The sequence below is a fragment of the Pan paniscus genome, chromosome X (genome assembly GCF_029289425.2).
Source record: "Pan paniscus chromosome X, NHGRI_mPanPan1-v2.0_pri, whole genome shotgun sequence".
Taxonomy (NCBI): domain Eukaryota; kingdom Metazoa; phylum Chordata; class Mammalia; order Primates; family Hominidae; genus Pan; species Pan paniscus.
In genome coordinates, this window is record NC_073272.2 from 158,590,973 (window position 1) to 158,611,429 (window position 20,457).

Consider the following 20,457-nt stretch of genomic DNA (forward strand, 5'->3'; position numbering starts at 1 on the left):
CCATGTTTATACAGCTCGCGGTGCAGATATTTATATCTTTATACAGATGGCATTGTAGATATTTCCTTATTCACACAGATGGCTGTGTAGATGTTTCCATGTTTATACAGATGGCGGAGTAGTTAGTTCCATGTTTATGGAGATGGCAGTGTAGATATTTTCATGTTTATAGAGATGGCGGTGTAGATATTTCCATGTTTATAGAGATAGCAGTGTAGATATTTACATGTTTATACAGATGGCTGTGTAGATATTTCCATGTGTATACAGATGGCATTGTAGAGATTTCCATGTTTATACAGATGACTGTATAGGTATTTCCATGTTTTTACAGATGGCAGTGCAGATATTTCCATGTTTATAGAGATAGCGGTGTAGATATTTCCACGTTTGTACAGATGGCGGTGTTGATATTTCCATCTATACACAGATGGCCGTCTAGATATTTCCATGTTTGTACAGATGGCGGCGTAGATATTTCCATGTTTACACATATGGTGGTGTAGATATTTCCGTGTTTATTAACATGGTGGAGTAGATACTTCCATCTTTATGGAGATGGCAGTGTAGATATTTTCATGTTTATAGAGATGGCGGTGTAGATATTTCCATATTTATAGAGATAGCGGTGTAGATATTTCCATCTTTCTACAGATGGCACTGTAGGTAATTCCATGTTTATACAGATGGCCGTGTAGATATTTCCATATTTATACAGAAGTCTGTGTAGATATTTCCATGTGTATACAGATGGTATTGTAGGTATTTCCACGTTTATACAGATGGTTGTTTAGATATTTCCATGTTTATTCAGATGACAGTGTGGATATTTCCATGTTTTTACAGATGGCAGTGTAGATTTGTCAATGTTTATAGAGATGGCGCTGTAGATATTTCCATGTTTATAAAGATGACTTTGTAGGTATTTCCATGTTTATACAGATGGCGGTGCAGATATTTCCATGTTTATAGAGAGAGCTTTGTAGATATTTCCATGTTTATACAGATAGCGGTGTAGATATTTCCATGTTTATACAGATCGCGGTGTAGATATTTCCATGTTTATACAGATCGCGGTGTAGATATTTCAATGTTTATACAGATAGCGGTGTAGATATTTCCATATTTTTACAGATATCGGTGTAGATATTTACATGTTTATACAGATTGCGGTATAGATATTTCCATCTTTCTACAGATGGCATTGTAGATATTTCCATGTTTATACAGATGGCGGTGTAGATATTTCCATATTTATACAGAAGTCTGTGTAGATATTTCCATGTGTATACAGATGGTATTGTAGGTATTTCCATATTTATACAGTTGGTGGTTTAGATATTTCCATGTTTATTCAGATGACTGTGTGGGTATTTCCATGTTTTTACAGATGGCAGTGTAGATTTGTCAATGTTTATAGAGATGGCGCTGTAGATATTTCCATGTTTATAAAGATGACTTTGTAGGTATTTCCATGTTTATACAGATGGCGGTGCAGATATTTCCATGTTTATAGAGAGAGCTTTGTAGATATTTCCATGTTTATACAGATAGCGGTGTAGATATTTCCATGTTTATACAGATCGCGGTGTAGATATTTCCATGTTTATACAGATGGCGGTGTAGATATTTCCATGTTTATATAGATGGTGGTGTAGATATTACCATGTTTATACAGATAGCGGTGTAGATATTTCCATGTTTATGCAGATCACGGTGAAGTTATTTCCATGTTTATACAGATCGCGGTGTAGATATTTCCATGTTTATACAGATAGCGGTGTAGATATTTCCATGTTTTTACAGATATTGGTGTAGATATTTCCATGTTTATAGAGATAGCTGTGTAGGTATTTCCATGTTTATAGACATAGCGGTGTAGATATTTCCATGTTTATATAGATGACGTTGTAGATATTTCCATGTTTATACCGATAGCGGTGTTGGTATTTCCACGTTTAAATAGATAGCGATGTAGATATTTCCATGTTTATACAGCTCGCGGTGCAGATATTTATATCTTTATACAGATGGCATTGTAGATATTTCCTTATTCACACAGATGGCGGTGTAGATGTTTCCATGTTTATACAGATGGCGGAGTAGTTAGTTCCATGTTAATGGAGATGGCAGTGTAGATATTTTCATGTTTATAGAGATGGCGGTGTAGATATTTCCATGTTTATAGAGATAGCAGTGTAGATATTTACATGTTTATGCAGATGTCTGTGTAGATATTTCCATGTGTATACAGATGGCATTGTAGATATTTCCATGTTTATACAGATGACTCTATAGGTATTTCCATGTTTTTACAGATGGCAGTGCAGATATTTCCATGTTTATAGAAATAGCGTTGTAGATATTTCCATGTTTGTATAGATGGCGGTGTTGATATTTCCATCTATACACAGATGGCCGTCTAGATATTTCCATGTTTATCCAGATGGCGGCGTAGTTATTTCCATGTTTACAAAGATGGTGGTGTAGATATTTCCGTGTTTATTAACATGGCGGAGTAGATACTTCCATCTTTATGGAGATGGCAGTGTAGATATTTTCATGTTTATAGAGATGGCGGTGTAGATATTTCCATATTTATAGAGATAGCGGTGTAGATATTTCCATCTTTCTACAGATGGCACTGTAGATAATTCCATGTTTATACAGATGGCCGTGTAGATATTTCCATATTTATACAGAAGTCTGTGTAGATATTTCCATGTGTATACAGATGGTATTGTAGGTATTTCCATGTTTATACAGATGGTGGTTTAGATATTTCCATGTTTATTCAGATGACTGTGTGGATATTTCCATGTTTTTACAGATGGCAGTGTAGATTTGTCAATGTTTATAGAGATGGCGCTGTAGATATTTCCATGTTTATAAAGATGAGTTTGTAGGTATTTCCATGTTTATACAGATGGCGGTGCTGATATTTCCATGTTTATAGAGAGAGCTTTGTAGATATTTCCATGTTTATACAGATAGCGGTGTAGATATTTCCATGTTTATACAGATCGCGGTGTAGATATTTCCATGTTTATACAGATCGCGGTGTAGATATTTCAATGTTTATACAGATAGCGGTGTAGATATTTCCATATTTTTACAGATATCGGTGTAGATATTTACATGTTTATACAGATTGCGGTGTAGATATTTCCATCTTTCTACAGATGGCATTGTAGATATTTCCATGTTTATACAGATGGCGGTGTAGATATTTCCATGTTTATATAGATGGTGGTGTAGATATTACCATGTTTATACAGATAGCGGTGTAGATATTTCCATGTTTATGCAGATCACGGTGAAGTTATTTCCATGTTTATACAGATCGCGGTGTAGATATTTCCATGTTTATACAGATACCGGTGTAGATATTTCCATGTTTTTACAGATATTGGTGTAGATATTTCCATGTTTATAGAGATAGCGGTGTAGGTATTTCCATGTTTATAGACATAGCGGTGTAGATATTTCCATGTTTATATAGATGGCGTTGTAGATATTTCCATGTTTATACCGATAGCGGTGATGGTATTTTCACGTTTAAATAGATAGCGATGTAGATATTTCCATGTTTATACAGCTCGCGGTGCAGATATTTATATCTTTATACAGATGGCATTGTAGATATTTCCTTATTCACACAGATGGCGTTGTAGATGTTTCCATGTTTATACAGATGGCGGAGTAGTTAGTTCCATGTTTATGGAGATGGCAGTGTAGTTATTTTCATGTTTATAGAGATGGCGGTGTAGATATTTCCATGTTTATAGAGATAGCAGTGTAGATATTTACATGTTTATACAGATGGCTGTGTAGATATTTCCATGTGTATACAGATGGCATTGTAGAGATTTCCATGTTTATACAGATGACTGTATAGGTATTTCCATGTTTTTACAGATGGCAGTGCAGATATTTCCATGTTTATAGAGATAGCGGTGTAGATATTTCCACGTTTGTACAGATGGCGGTGTTGATATTTCCATCTATACACAGATGGCCGTCTAGATATTTCCATGTTTGTACAGATGGCGGCGTAGATATTTCCATGTTTACACATATGGTGGTGTAGATATTTCCGTGTTTATTAACATGGTGGAGTAGATACTTCCATCTTTATGGAGATGGCAGTGTAGATATTTTCATGTTTATAGAGATGGCGGTGTAGATATTTCCATATTTATAGAGATAGCGGTGTAGATATTTCCATCTTTCTACAGATGGCACTGTAGATAATTCCATGTTTATACAGATGGCCGTGTAGTTATTTCCATATTTATACAGAAGTCTGTGTAGATATTTCCATGTGTATACAGATGGTATTGTAGGTATTTCCATGTTTATACAGATGGTGGTTTAGATATTTCCATGTTTATTCAGATGACTGTGTGGATATTTCCATGTTTTTACAGATGGCAGTGTAGATTTGTCAATGTTTATAGAGATGGCGCTGTAGATATTTCCATGTTTATAAAGATGACTTTGTAGGTATTTCCATGTTTATACAGATGGCGGTGCTGCTATTTCCATGTTTATAGAGAGAGCTTTGTAGATATTTCCATGTTTATACAGATAGCGGTGTAGATATTTCCATGTTTATACAGATCACGGTGTAGATATTTCCATGTTTATACAGATCGCGGTGTAGATATTTCAATGTTTATACAGATAGCGGTGTAGATATTTCCATATTTTTACAGATATCGGTGTAGATATTTACATGTTTATACAGATTGCGGTGTAGATATTTCCATCTTTCTACAGATGGCATTGTAGATATTTCCATGTTTATACAGATGGCGGTGTAGATATTTCCATGTTTATATAGATGGTGGTGTAGATATTACCATGTTTATACAGATAGCGGTGTAGGTATTTCCATGTTTATGCAGATCACGGTGAAGTTATTTCCATGTTTATACAGATCGCGGTGTAGATATTTCCATGTTTATACAGATACCGGTGTAGATATTTCCATGTTTTTACAGATATTGGTGTAGATATTTCCATGTTTATAGAGATAGCGGTGTAGGTATTTCCATGTTTATAGACATAGCGGTGTAGATATTTCCATGTTTATATAGATGGCGTTGTAGATATTTCCATGTTTATACCGATAGCGGTGATGGTATTTTCACGTTTAAATAGATAGCGATGTAGATATTTCCATGTTTATACAGCTCGCGGTGCAGATATTTATATCTTTATACAGATGGCATTGTAGATATTTCCTTATTCACACAGATGGCTGTGTAGATGTTTCCATGTTTATACAGATGGCGGAGTAGTTAGTTCCATGTTTATGGAGATGGCAGTGTAGATATTTTCATGTTTATAGAGATGGCGGTGTAGATATTTCCATGTTTATAGAGATAGCAGTGTAGATATTTACATGTTTATACAGATGGCTGTGTAGATATTTCCATGTGTATACAGATGGCATTGTAGAGATTTCCATGTTTATACAGATGACTGTATAGGTATTTCCATGTTTTTACAGATGGCAGTGCAGATATTTCCATGTTTATAGAGATAGCGGTGTAGATATTTCCACGTTTGTACAGATGGCGGTGTTGATATTTCCATCTATACACAGATGGCCGTCTAGATATTTCCATGTTTGTACAGATGGCGGCGTAGATATTTCCATGTTTACACATATGGTGGTGTAGATATTTCCGTGTTTATTAACATGGTGGAGTAGATACTTCCATCTTTATGGAGATGGCAGTGTAGATATTTTCATGTTTATAGAGATGGCGGTGTAGATATTTCCATATTTATAGAGATAGCGGTGTAGATATTTCCATCTTTCTACAGATGGCACTGTAGGTAATTCCATGTTTATACAGATGGCCGTGTAGATATTTCCATATTTATACAGAAGTCTGTGTAGATATTTCCATGTGTATACAGATGGTATTGTAGGTATTTCCACGTTTATACAGATGGTTGTTTAGATATTTCCATGTTTATTCAGATGACAGTGTGGATATTTCCATGTTTTTACAGATGGCAGTGTAGATTTGTCAATGTTTATAGAGATGGCGCTGTAGATATTTCCATGTTTATAAAGATGACTTTGTAGGTATTTCCATGTTTATACAGATGGCGGTGCAGATATTTCCATGTTTATAGAGAGAGCTTTGTAGATATTTCCATGTTTATACAGATAGCGGTGTAGATATTTCCATGTTTATACAGATCGCGGTGTAGATATTTCCATGTTTATACAGATCGCGGTGTAGATATTTCAATGTTTATACAGATAGCGGTGTAGATATTTCCATATTTTTACAGATATCGGTGTAGATATTTACATGTTTATACAGATTGCGGTATAGATATTTCCATCTTTCTACAGATGGCATTGTAGATATTTCCATGTTTATACAGATGGCGGTGTAGATATTTCCATATTTATACAGAAGTCTGTGTAGATATTTCCATGTGTATACAGATGGTATTGTAGGTATTTCCATATTTATACAGTTGGTGGTTTAGATATTTCCATGTTTATTCAGATGACTGTGTGGGTATTTCCATGTTTTTACAGATGGCAGTGTAGATTTGTCAATGTTTATAGAGATGGCGCTGTAGATATTTCCATGTTTATAAAGATGACTTTGTAGGTATTTCCATGTTTATACAGATGGCGGTGCAGATATTTCCATGTTTATAGAGAGAGCTTTGTAGATATTTCCATGTTTATACAGATAGCGGTGTAGATATTTCCATGTTTATACAGATCGCGGTGTAGATATTTCCATGTTTATACAGATGGCGGTGTAGATATTTCCATGTTTATATAGATGGTGGTGTAGATATTACCATGTTTATACAGATAGCGGTGTAGATATTTCCATGTTTATGCAGATCACGGTGAAGTTATTTCCATGTTTATACAGATCGCGGTGTAGATATTTCCATGTTTATACAGATAGCGGTGTAGATATTTCCATGTTTTTACAGATATTGGTGTAGATATTTCCATGTTTATAGAGATAGCTGTGTAGGTATTTCCATGTTTATAGACATAGCGGTGTAGATATTTCCATGTTTATATAGATGACGTTGTAGATATTTCCATGTTTATACCGATAGCGGTGTTGGTATTTCCACGTTTAAATAGATAGCGATGTAGATATTTCCATGTTTATACAGCTCGCGGTGCAGATATTTATATCTTTATACAGATGGCATTGTAGATATTTCCTTATTCACACAGATGGCGGTGTAGATGTTTCCATGTTTATACAGATGGCGGAGTAGTTAGTTCCATGTTAATGGAGATGGCAGTGTAGATATTTTCATGTTTATAGAGATGGCGGTGTAGATATTTCCATGTTTATAGAGATAGCAGTGTAGATATTTACATGTTTATGCAGATGTCTGTGTAGATATTTCCATGTGTATACAGATGGCATTGTAGATATTTCCATGTTTATACAGATGACTCTATAGGTATTTCCATGTTTTTACAGATGGCAGTGCAGATATTTCCATGTTTATAGAAATAGCGTTGTAGATATTTCCATGTTTGTATAGATGGCGGTGTTGATATTTCCATCTATACACAGATGGCCGTCTAGATATTTCCATGTTTATCCAGATGGCGGCGTAGTTATTTCCATGTTTACAAAGATGGTGGTGTAGATATTTCCGTGTTTATTAACATGGCGGAGTAGATACTTCCATCTTTATGGAGATGGCAGTGTAGATATTTTCATGTTTATAGAGATGGCGGTGTAGATATTTCCATATTTATAGAGATAGCGGTGTAGATATTTCCATCTTTCTACAGATGGCACTGTAGATAATTCCATGTTTATACAGATGGCCGTGTAGATATTTCCATATTTATACAGAAGTCTGTGTAGATATTTCCATGTGTATACAGATGGTATTGTAGGTATTTCCATGTTTATACAGATGGTGGTTTAGATATTTCCATGTTTATTCAGATGACTGTGTGGATATTTCCATGTTTTTACAGATGGCAGTGTAGATTTGTCAATGTTTATAGAGATGGCGCTGTAGATATTTCCATGTTTATAAAGATGAGTTTGTAGGTATTTCCATGTTTATACAGATGGCGGTGCTGATATTTCCATGTTTATAGAGAGAGCTTTGTAGATATTTCCATGTTTATACAGATAGCGGTGTAGATATTTCCATGTTTATACAGATCGCGGTGTAGATATTTCCATGTTTATACAGATCGCGGTGTAGATATTTCAATGTTTATACAGATAGCGGTGTAGATATTTCCATATTTTTACAGATATCGGTGTAGATATTTACATGTTTATACAGATTGCGGTGTAGATATTTCCATCTTTCTACAGATGGCATTGTAGATATTTCCATGTTTATACAGATGGCGGTGTAGATATTTCCATGTTTATATAGATGGTGGTGTAGATATTACCATGTTTATACAGATAGCGGTGTAGATATTTCCATGTTTATGCAGATCACGGTGAAGTTATTTCCATGTTTATACAGATCGCGGTGTAGATATTTCCATGTTTATACAGATACCGGTGTAGATATTTCCATGTTTTTACAGATATTGGTGTAGATATTTCCATGTTTATAGAGATAGCGGTGTAGGTATTTCCATGTTTATAGACATAGCGGTGTAGATATTTCCATGTTTATATAGATGGCGTTGTAGATATTTCCATGTTTATACCGATAGCGGTGATGGTATTTTCACGTTTAAATAGATAGCGATGTAGATATTTCCATGTTTATACAGCTCGCGGTGCAGATATTTATATCTTTATACAGATGGCATTGTAGATATTTCCTTATTCACACAGATGGCGTTGTAGATGTTTCCATGTTTATACAGATGGCGGAGTAGTTAGTTCCATGTTTATGGAGATGGCAGTGTAGTTATTTTCATGTTTATAGAGATGGCGGTGTAGATATTTCCATGTTTATAGAGATAGCAGTGTAGATATTTACATGTTTATACAGATGGCTGTGTAGATATTTCCATGTGTATACAGATGGCATTGTAGAGATTTCCATGTTTATACAGATGACTGTATAGGTATTTCCATGTTTTTACAGATGGCAGTGCAGATATTTCCATGTTTATAGAGATAGCGGTGTAGATATTTCCACGTTTGTACAGATGGCGGTGTTGATATTTCCATCTATACACAGATGGCCGTCTAGATATTTCCATGTTTGTACAGATGGCGGCGTAGATATTTCCATGTTTACACATATGGTGGTGTAGATATTTCCGTGTTTATTAACATGGTGGAGTAGATACTTCCATCTTTATGGAGATGGCAGTGTAGATATTTTCATGTTTATAGAGATGGCGGTGTAGATATTTCCATATTTATAGAGATAGCGGTGTAGATATTTCCATCTTTCTACAGATGGCACTGTAGGTAATTCCATGTTTATACAGATGGCCGTGTAGATATTTCCATATTTATACAGAAGTCTGTGTAGATATTTCCATGTGTATACAGATGGTATTGTAGGTATTTCCATGTTTATACAGATGGTTGTTTAGATATTTCCATGTTTATTCAGATGACAGTGTGGATATTTCCATGTTTTTACAGATGGCAGTGTAGATTTGTCAATGTTTATAGAGATGGCGCTGTAGATATTTCCATGTTTATAAAGATGACTTTGTAGGTATTTCCATGTTTATACAGATGGCGGTGCAGATATTTCCATGTTTATAGAGAGAGCTTTGTAGATATTTCCATGTTTATACAGATAGAGGTGTAGTTATTTCCATGTTTATACAGATCGCGGTGTAGATATTTCCATGTTTATACAGATCGCGGTGTAGATATTTCAATGTTTATACAGATAGCGGTGTAGATATTTCCATATTTTTACAGATATCGGTGTAGATATTTACATGTTTATACAGATTGCGGTATAGATATTTCCATCTTTCTACAGATGGCATTGTAGATATTTCCATGTTTATACAGATGGCGGTGTAGATATTTCCATGTTTATATTGATGGTGGTGTAGATATTACCATGTTTATACAGATAGCGGTGTAGATATTTCCATGTTTTTACAGATATTGGTGTAGATATTTCCATTTTTATAGAGATAGCTGTGTAGGTATTTCCATGTTTATAGACATAGCGGTGTAGATATTTCCATGTTTATATAGATGGCGTTGTAGATATTTCCATGTTTATACCGATAGCGGTGTTGGTATTTCCACGTTTAAATAGATAGCGATGTAGATATTTCCATGTTTATACAGCTCGCGGTGCAGATATTTATATCTTTATACAGATGGCATTGTAGATATTTCCTTATTCACACAGATGGCGGTGTAGTTGTTTCCATGTTTATACAGATGGCGGAGTAGTTAGTTCCATGTTAATGGAGATGGCAGTGTAGATATTTTCATGTTTATAGAGATGGCGGTGTAGATATTTCCATGTTTATAGAGATAGCAGTGTAGATATTTACATGTTTATGCAGATGTCTGTGTAGATATTTCCATGTGTATACAGATGGCATTGTAGATATTTCCATGTTTATACAGATGACTGTATAGGTATTTCCATGTTTTTACAGATGGCAGTGCAGATATTTCCATGTTTATAGAGATAGCGGTGTAGATATTTCCATGTTTGTACAGATGGCGGTGTTGATATTTCCATCTATACACAGATGGCCGTCTAGATATTTCCATGTTTATACAGATGGCGGCGTAGATATTTCCATGTTTACACAGATGGTGGTGTAGATATTTCCGTGTTTATTAACATGGTGGAGTAGATACTTCCATCTTTATGGAGATGGCAGTGTAGATATTTTCATGTTTATAGAGATGGCGGTGTAGATATTTCCATATTTATAGAGATAGCGGTGTAGATATTTCCATCTTTCTACAGATGGCACTGTAGATAATTCCATGTTTATACAGATGGCCGTGCAGATATTTCCATATTTATACAGAAGTCTGTGTAGATATTTCCATGTGTATACAGATGGTATTGTAGGTATTTCCATGTTTATACAGATGGTGGTGTAGATATTTCCATGTTTATTCAGATGACTGTGTGGATATTTCCATGTTTTTACAGATGGCAGTGTAGATTTGTCAATGTTTATAGAGATGGCGCTGTAGATATTTCCATGTTTATACAGATGACTTTGTAGGTATTTCCATGTTTATACAGATGGCGGTGCAGATATTTCCATGTTTATAGAGAGAGCTTTGTAGATATTTCCATGTTTATACAGATAGCGGTGTAGATATTTCCATGTTTATACAGATCGCGGTGTAGATATTTCCATGTTTATACAGATCGCGGTGTAGATATTTCAATGTTTATACAGATAGCGGTGTAGATTTTTCCATATTTTTACAGATATCGGTTTAGATATTTACATGTTTATACAGATTGCAGTGTAGATATTTCCATCTTTCTACAGATGGCATTGTAGATATTTCCATGTTTATACAGATTGCGGTGTAGATATTTCCATGTTTATATAGATGGTGGTGTAGATATTATCATGTTTATACAGATAGCGGTGTAGATATTTCCATGTTTATGCAGATCACGGTGAAGTTATTTCCATGTTTATACAGATCGCGGTGTAGATATTTCCATGTTTGTACAGATAGCGGTGTAGATATTTCCATGTTTTTACAGATATTGGTGTAGATATTTCCATGTTTATAGAGATAGCGGTGTAGGTATTTCCATGTTTATAGACATAGCGGTGTAGATATTTCCATGTTTATATAGATGGCGTTGTAGATATTTCCATGTTTATACCGATAGCGGTGATGGAATTTTCACGTTTAAATAGATAGCGATGTAGATATTTCCATGTTTATACAGCTCGCGGTGCAGATACTTATATCTTTACACAGATGGCATTGTAGATATTTCCTTATTCACACAGATGGCGGTGTAGATGTTTCCATGTTTATACAGATGGTGGAGTAGTTAGTTCCATGTTTATGGAGATGGCAGTGTAGATATTTTCATGTTTATAGAGATGGCGGTGTAGATATTTCCATGTTTATAGAGATAGCAGTGTAGATATTTACATGTTTATACAGATGGCTCTGTAGATATTTCCATGTGTATACAGATGGCTTTGTAGATATTTCCATGTATATACAGATGACTGTATAGGTATTTCCATGTTTTTACAGATGTCAGTGCAGATATTTCCATGTTTATAGAGATAGCGGTGTAGATATTTCCATGTTTGTACAGATGGCGGTGTTGATATTTCCATCTATACAGAGATGGCCGTCTAGATATTTCCATGTTTGTACAGATGGCGGCGTAGATATTTCCATGTTTACACATATGGTGGTGTAGATATTTCCGTGTTTATTAACATGGTGGAGTAGATACTTCCATCTTTATGGAGATGGAAGTGTAGATATTTTCATGTTTATAGAGATGGCGGTGTAGATATTTCCATATTTATAGAGATAGCGGTGTAGATATTTCCATCTTTATACAGATGGCACTGTCGGTAATTCCATGTTTATACAGATGGCCGTGTAGATATTTCCATATTTATACAGAAGTCTGTGTATATATTTCCATGTGTATACAGATGGTATTGTAGGTATTTCCATGTTTATACAGATGGTGGTTTAGATATTTCCATGTTTATTCAGATGACTGTGTGGATATTTCCATGTTTTTACAGATGGCAGTGTAGATTTGTCAATGTTTATAGAGATGGCGCTGTAGATATTTCCATGTTTATAAAGATGACTTTGTAGGTATTTCCATGTTTATACAGATGGCGGTGCAGATATTTCCATGTTTATAGAGAGAGCTTTGTAGATATTTCCATGTTTATACAGATAGCGGTGTAGATATTTCCATGTTTATACAGATCGCGGTGTAGATATTTCCATGTTTATACAGATGGCGGTGTAGATATTTCCATGTTTATATAGATGGTGGTGTAGATATTACCATGTTTATACAGATAGCGGTGTAGATATTTCCATGTTTATGCAGATCACGGTGAAGTTATTTCCATGTTTATACAGATCGCGGTGTAGATATTTCCATGTTTATACAGATAGCGGTGTAGATATTTCCATGTTTTTACAGATATTGTTGTAGGTATTTCCATGTTTATAGAGATAGCTGTGTAGGTATTTCCATGTTTATAGACATAGCGGTGTAGATATTTCCATGTTTATATAGATGGCGTTGTAGATATTTCCATGTTTATACCGATAGCGGTGTTGGTATTTCCACGTTTAAATAGATAGCGATGTAGATATTTCCATGTTTATACAGCTCGCGGTGCAGATATTTATATCTTTATACAGATGGCATTGTAGATATTTCCTTATTCACACAGATGGCGGTGTAGATGTTTCCATGTTTATACAGATGGCGGAGTAGTTAGTTCCATGTTAATGGAGATGGCAGTGTAGATATTTTCATGTTTATAGAGATGGCGGTTTAGATATTTCCATGTTTATAGAGATAGCAGTGTAGATATTTACATGTTTATACAGATGGCTGTGTAGATATTTCCATGTGTATACAGATGGCATTGTAGAGATTTCCATGTTTATACAGATGACTGTATAGGTATTTCCATGTTTTTACAGATGGCAGTGCAGATATTTCCATGTTTATAGAGATAGCGGTGTAGATATTTCCACGTTTGTACAGATGGCGGTGTTGATATTTCCATCTATACACAGATGGCCGTCTAGATATTTCCATGTTTGTACAGATGGCGGCGTAGATATTTCCATGTTTACACATATGGTGGTGTAGATATTTCCGTGTTTATTAACATGGTGGAGTAGATACTTCCATCTTTATGGAGATGGCAGTGTAGATATTTTCATGTTTATAGAGATGGCGGTGTAGATATTTCCATATTTATAGAGATAGCGGTGTAGATATTTCCATCTTTCTACAGATGGCACTGTAGGTAATTCCATGTTTATACAGATGGCCGTGTATATATTTCCATATTTATACAGAAGTCTGTGTAGATATTTCCATGTGTATACAGATGGTATTGTAGGTATTTCCATGTTTATACAGATGGTTGTTTAGATATTTCCATGTTTATTCACATGACAGTGTGGATATTTCCATGTTTTTACAGATGGCAGTGTAGATTTGTCAATGTTTATAGAGATGGCGCTGTAGATATTTCCATGTTTATAAAGATGACTTTGTAGGTATTTCCATGTTTATACAGATGGCGGTGCAGATATTTCCATGTTTATAGAGAGAGCTTTGTAGATATTTCCATGTTTATACAGATAGCGGTGTAGATATTTCCATGTTTATACAGATCGCGGTGTAGATATTTCCATGTTTATACAGATCGCGGTGTAGATATTTCAATGTTTATACAGATAGCGGTGTAGATATTTCCATATTTTTACAGATATCGGTGTAGATATTTACATGTTTATACAGATTGCGGTATAGATATTTCCATCTTTCTACAGATGGCATTGTAGATATTTCCATGTTTATACAGATGGCGGTGTAGATATTTCCATATTTATACAGAAGTCTGTGTAGATATTTCCATGTGTATACAGATGGTATTGTAGGTATTTCCATATTTATACAGATGGTGGTTTAGATATTTCCATGTTTATTCAGATGACTGTGTGGGTATTTCCATGTTTTTACAGATGGCAGTGTAGATTTGTCAATGTTTATAGAGATGGCGCTGTAGATATTTCCATGTTTATAAAGATGACTTTGTAGGTATTTCCATGTTTATACAGATGGCGGTGCAGATATTTCCATGTTTATAGAGAGAGCTTTGTAGATACTTCCATGTTTATACAGATAGCGGTGTAGATATTTCCATGTTTATACAGATCGCGGTGTAGATATTTCCATGTTTATACAGATGGCGGTGTAGATATTTCCATGTTTATATAGATGGTGGTGTAGATATTACCATGTTTATACAGATAGCGGTGTAGATATTTCCATGTTTATGCAGATCACGGTGAAGTTATTTCCATGTTTATACAGATCGCGGTGTAGATATTTCCATGTTTATACAGATAGCGGTGTAGATATTTCCATGTTTTTACAGATATTGGTGTAGATATTTCCATGTTTATAGAGATAGCGGTGTAGATATTTCCATGTTTGTACAGATGGCGGTGTTGATATTTCCATCTATACACAGATGGCCGTCTAGATATTTCCATGTTTATCCAGATGGCGGCGTAGATATTTCCATGTTTACAAAGATGGTGGTGTAGATATTTCCGTGTTTATTAACATGGCGGAGTAGATACTTCCATCTTTATGGAGATGGCAGTGTAGATATTTTCATGTTTATAGAGATGGCGGTGTAGATATTTCCATATTTATAGAGATAGCGGTGTAGATATATCCATCTTTCTACAGATGGCACTGTAGATAATTCCATGTTTATACAGATGGCCGTGTAGATATTTCCATATTTATACAGAAGTCTGTGTAGATATTTCCATGTGTATACAGATGGTATTGTAGGTATTTCCATGTTTATACAGATGGTGGTTAAGATATTTCCATGTTTATTCAGATGACTGTGTGGATATTTCCATGTTTTTACAGATGGCAGTGTAGATTTGTCAATGTTTATAGAGATGGCGCTGTAGATATTGCCATGTTTATACAGATGACTTTGTAGGTATTTCCTTGTTTATACAGATGGCGGTGCAGATATTTCCATGTTTATAGAGAGAGCTTTGTAGATATTTCCATGTTTATACAGATCGCGGTGTAGATATTTCCATGTTTATACAGATCGCGGTGTAGATATTTCCATGTTCATACAGATCGCGGTGTAGATATTTCAATGTTTATACAGATAGCGGTGTAGATATTTCCATATTTTTACAGATATCGGTGTAGATATTTCCATGTTTATACAGATTGCGGTGTAGATATTTCCATCTTTCTACAGATGTCATTGTAGATATTTCCATGTTTATACAGATGGCCGTGTAGGTATTTCCATGTTTATATAGATGGTGGTGTAGATATTACCATGTTTATACAGATAGCGGTGTAGATAATTCCATGTTTATGCAGATCACGGTGAAGTTATTTCCATGTTTATACAGATCGCGGTGTAGATATTTCCATGTTTATACAGATAGCGGTGTAGGTATTTCCATGTTTTTACAGATATTGGTGTAGATATTTCCATGTTTATAGAGATAGCGGTGTAGGTATTTCCATGTTTATAGACATAGCGGTTTAGATATTTCCATGTTTATATAGATGGCATTGTAGATATTTCCATGTTTATACCGATAGCGGTGTTGGTATTTACACGTTTATATAGATAGCGATGTAGATATTTCCATGTTTATACAGCTCGCAGTGCAGATATTTATATCTTTATACAGATGGCATTGTAGATATTTCCTTATTCACACAGATGGCGGTGTAGATATTTCCATGTTTATACAGATGGCGGAGTAGTTAGTTCCATGTTTATGGAGATGGCAGTGTAGATATTTTCATGTTTATAGAGATGGCGGTGTAGATATTTCCATGTTTATAGAGATAGCAGTGTAGATATTTACATGCTCATACAAATGGCTGTGTAGATATTTCCATGTGTATACAGATGGCATTGTAGATATTTCCATGTTTATACAGATGACTGTATAGGTATTTCCATGTTTTTACAGATGGCAGTGCAGATATTTCCATGTTTATAGAGATAGCGGTGTAGATATTTCCATGTTTGTATAGATGGTGGTGTTGATATTTCCATCTATACACAGATGGCCTTCTAGATATTTCCATGTTTATACAGATGGCGGCGTAGATATTTCCATGTTTACACAGATGGTGGTGTAGATATTTCCGTGTTTATTAACATGGTGGAGTAGATACTTCCATCTTTATGGAGATGGCAGTGTAGATATTTTCATGTTTATAGAGATGGCGGTGTAGATATTTCCATATTTATAGAGATAGCGGTGTAGATATTTCCATCTTTCTACAGATGGCACTGTAGATACTTCCATGTTTATACAGATGGCCGTGTAGATATTTCCATATTTATACAGAAGTCTGTGTAGATATTTCCATGTGTATACAGATGGTATTGTAGGTATTTCCATCTTTATACAGATGGTGGTGTAGATATTTCCATGTTTATTCAGATGACTGTGTGGATATTTTCATGTTTTTACAGATGGCAGTGTAGATTTGTCAATGTTTATAGAGACGGCGCTTCAGATATTTCCATGTTTATTCAGATGACTTTATAGGTATTTCCATGTTTATACAGATGGCGGTGCAGATATTTCCATGTTTATAAAGAGAGCTTTGTAGATATTTCCATGTTTATACAGATGGCGGTGAAGATATTTCCATGTTTATACAGATCGCGGTGTAGATATTTCCATGTTCATACAGATGGCATTGTAGATATTTCCATGTTTATACAGATGGCGGTGTAGATATTTCCATGTTTATATAGATTGTGGTGTAGATATTACCATGTTTATACAGATAGCGGTGTAGATATTTCCATGTTTATGCAGATCACGGTGAAGTTGTTTCCATGTATATACAGATCGCGGTGTAGATATTTCCATGTTTATACAGATAGCGGTGTAGATATTTCCATGTTTTTACAGATATTGTTGTAGATATTTCCATGTTTATAGAGATAGCGGTGTAGGTATTTCCATGTTTGTAGACATAGCGGTGTAGATATTTCCATGTTTATATAGATGGCGTTGTAGATATTTCCATGTTTGTACCGATAGCAGTGTTGGTATTTCCACGTTTATATAGATAGCGATGTAGATATTTCCATGTTTATACAGCTCGCGGTGCAGATATTTATATCTTTATACAGATGGCATTGTAGATATTTCCTTATTCACACAGATGGCGGTGTAGATGTTTCCATGTTTATACAGATGGCGGAGTAGTTAGTTCCATGTTTATGGAGATGGCAGTGTAGATATTTTCATGTTTATAGACATGGCGGTGTAGATATTTCCATGTTTATAGAGATAGCAGTGTAGATATTTACATGTTTATACAGATGGCTGTGTAGATATTTCCATGTGTATACAGATGGCATTGTAGATATTTCCATGTTTATACAGATGACTGTATAGGTATTTCCATGTTTTTACAGATGGCAGTGCAGATATTTCCATGTTTATAGAGATAGCGGTGTAGATATTTCCATGTTTGTATAGATGGCGGTGTTGATATTTCCATCTATACACAGATGGCCGTCTAGATATTTCCATGTTTATACAGATGGCGGCGTAGATATTTCCATGTTTACGCAGATGGTGTTGTAGATATTTCCATGTTTATTAACATGGCGGAGTAGATAATTCCATCTTTATGGAGATGGCAGTGTAGATATTTTCATGTTTATAGAGATGGCGGTGTAGATATTTCCATATTTATAGAGATAGCGGTGTAGATATTTCCATCTTTCTACAGATGGCACTGTAGATAATTCCATGTTTATACAGATGGCCGTGTAGATATTTCCATATTTATACAGAAGTCTGTGTAGATATTTCCATGTGTATACAGATGGTATTGTAGGTATTTCCATGTTTATACAGATGGTGGTGTAGATATTTCCATGTTTATTCAGATGACTGTGTGGATATTTCCATGTTTTTACAGATGGCAGTGTAGATTTGTCAATGTTTATAGAGATGGCGCTGTATATATTTCCATGTTTATACAGATGACTTTGTAGGTATTTCCATGTTTATACAGATGGCGGTGCAGATATTTCCATGTTTATAAAGAGAGCTTTGTAGATATTTCCATGTTTATACAGATGGCGGTGAAGATATTTCCATGTTTATACAGATCGCGGTGTAGATATTTCCATGTTCATACAGATGGCATTGTAGATATTTCCATGTTTATACAGATGGCGGTGTAGATATTTCCATGTTTATATAGATTGTGGTGTAGATATTACCATGTTTATACAGATAGCGGTGTAGATATTTCCATGTTTATGCAGATCACGGTGAAGTTGTTTCCATGTATATACAGATCGCGGTGTAGATATTTCCATGTTTATACAGATAGCGGTGTAGATATTTCCATGTTTTTACAGATATTGTTGTAGATATTTCCATGTTTATAGAGATAGCGGTGTAGGTATTTCCATGTTTGTAGACATAGCGGTGTAGATATTTCCATGTTTATATAGATGGCGTTGTAGATATTTCCATGTTTGTACCGATAGCAGTGTTGGTATTTCCACGTTTATATAGATAGCGATGTAGATATTTCCATGTTTATACAGCTCGCGGTGCAGATATTTATATCTTTATACAGATGGCATTGTAGATATTTCCTTATTCACACAGATGGCGGTGTAGATGTTTCCATGTTTATACAGATGGCGGAGTAGTTAGTTCCATGTTTATGGAGATGGCAGTGTAGATATTTTCATGTTTATAGACATGGCGGTGTAGATATTTCCATGTTTATAGAGATAGCAGTGTAGATATTTACATGTTTATACAGATGGCTGTGTAGATATTTCCATGTGTATACAGATGGCATTGTAGATATTTCCATGTTTATACAGATGACTGTATAGGTATTTCCATGTTTTTACAGATGGCAGTGCAGATATTTCCATGTTTATAGAGATAGCGGTGTAGATATTTCCATGTTTGTATAGATGGCGGTGTTGATATTTCCATCTATACACAGATGGCCGTCTAGATATTTCCATGTTTATACAGATGGCGGCGTAGATATTTCCATGTTTACGCAGATGGTGTTGTAGATATTTCCATGTTTATTAACATGGCGGAGTAGATAATTCCATCTTTATGGAGATGGCAGTGTAGATATTTTCATGTTTATAGAGATGGCGGTGTAGATATTTCCATATTTATAGAGATAGCGGTGTAGATATTTCCATCTTTCTACAGATGGCACTGTAGATAATTCCATGTTTATACAGATGGCCGTGTAGATATTTCCATATTTATACAGAAGTCTGTGTAGATATTTCCATGTGTATACAGATGGTATTGTAGGTATTTCCATGTTTATACAGATGGTGGTGTAGATATTTCCATGTTTATTCAGATGACTGTGTGGATATTTCCATGTTTTTACAGATGGCAGTGTAGATTTGTCAATGTTTATAGAGATGGCGCTGTATATATTTCCATGTTTATACAGATGACTTTGTAGGTATTTCCATGTTTATACAGATGGCGGTGCAGATATTTCCATGTTTATAGAGAGAGCTTTGTAGATATTTCCATGTTTATACAGATAGCGGTGTAGATATTTCCATGTTTATACAGATCGCGGTGTAGATATTTCCATGTTTATACAGATCGCGGTGTAGATATTTCAATGTTTATACAGATAGCGGTGTAGATATTTCCATATTTT